General features: G+C 60.5%; 1 protein-coding gene across 1 annotated transcript in view; it reads right to left on the reverse strand.

The window, feature by feature from the left end:
* The window catches only part of LOC119585989 (serine/arginine repetitive matrix protein 1-like), a gene marked incomplete in the record, with an annotated part of 14,897 nt that overhangs the window by 10,004 nt on the left and 4,204 nt on the right, over window positions 1–689 (reverse strand).

The following is a 689-nucleotide window of genomic DNA, read 5'->3' on the forward strand; positions in this document are numbered from 1 at the left end:
CCACAGCCGCCAAATCAATTCGGAACAAGAGATGGAAATCCCAAAAGCCAATAAGATCTGTTTCTCTTAAGATGGCGATGCTCCAGTGAGCTTTATTGCAAGATATCAGATTCCACGCTCTCCCGCACGCCCACGCCTAGCTGATGCATGTCCCCGGGATTTCATGGAGTCGCATATCAACACAGGAGGTGGAGGGTGGAGGAGAGGTGGTGGAGGGTGGAGGAGAGGTGGTGGAGGGTGGAGGAGAGGTGGTGGAGGGTGGAGGAGAGGTGGTGGAGGGGGAGGAGAGGTGGTGAAGAATGGGTGAGAGATGGTGGTGGAGGTGGAGGAGAGGTGGTGGAGGGGGAGGAGAGGTGGTGGAAGGTGGAGGAGAGGTGGTGGAGGGTGGAGGAGAGGTGGTGGAGGGTGGAGGAGAGGTGGTGGAGGGTGGAGGAGAGGTGGTGGAGGGTGGAGGAGAGGTGGTGGAGGGTGGAGGAGAGGTAGTGGAGGGGGAGGAGAGGTGGTGGAGGGTGGAGGAGAGGTGGTGGAGGGTGGAGGAGAGGTGGTGGAGGGTGGAGGAGAGGTGGTGGAGGGTGGAGGAGAGGTGGTGGAGGGGGGAGGAGAGGTGGCGGAGGGGGGAGGAGAGGTGGTGGAGCGGGAAAAAGTCAGGAGAGATGGTGGGGATGGAGAAGACAGGGTCAAATCAAGCT

This window comes from Penaeus monodon, chromosome 20, assembly GCF_015228065.2.
Source record: "Penaeus monodon isolate SGIC_2016 chromosome 20, NSTDA_Pmon_1, whole genome shotgun sequence".
NCBI lineage: Eukaryota > Metazoa > Arthropoda > Malacostraca > Decapoda > Penaeidae > Penaeus > Penaeus monodon.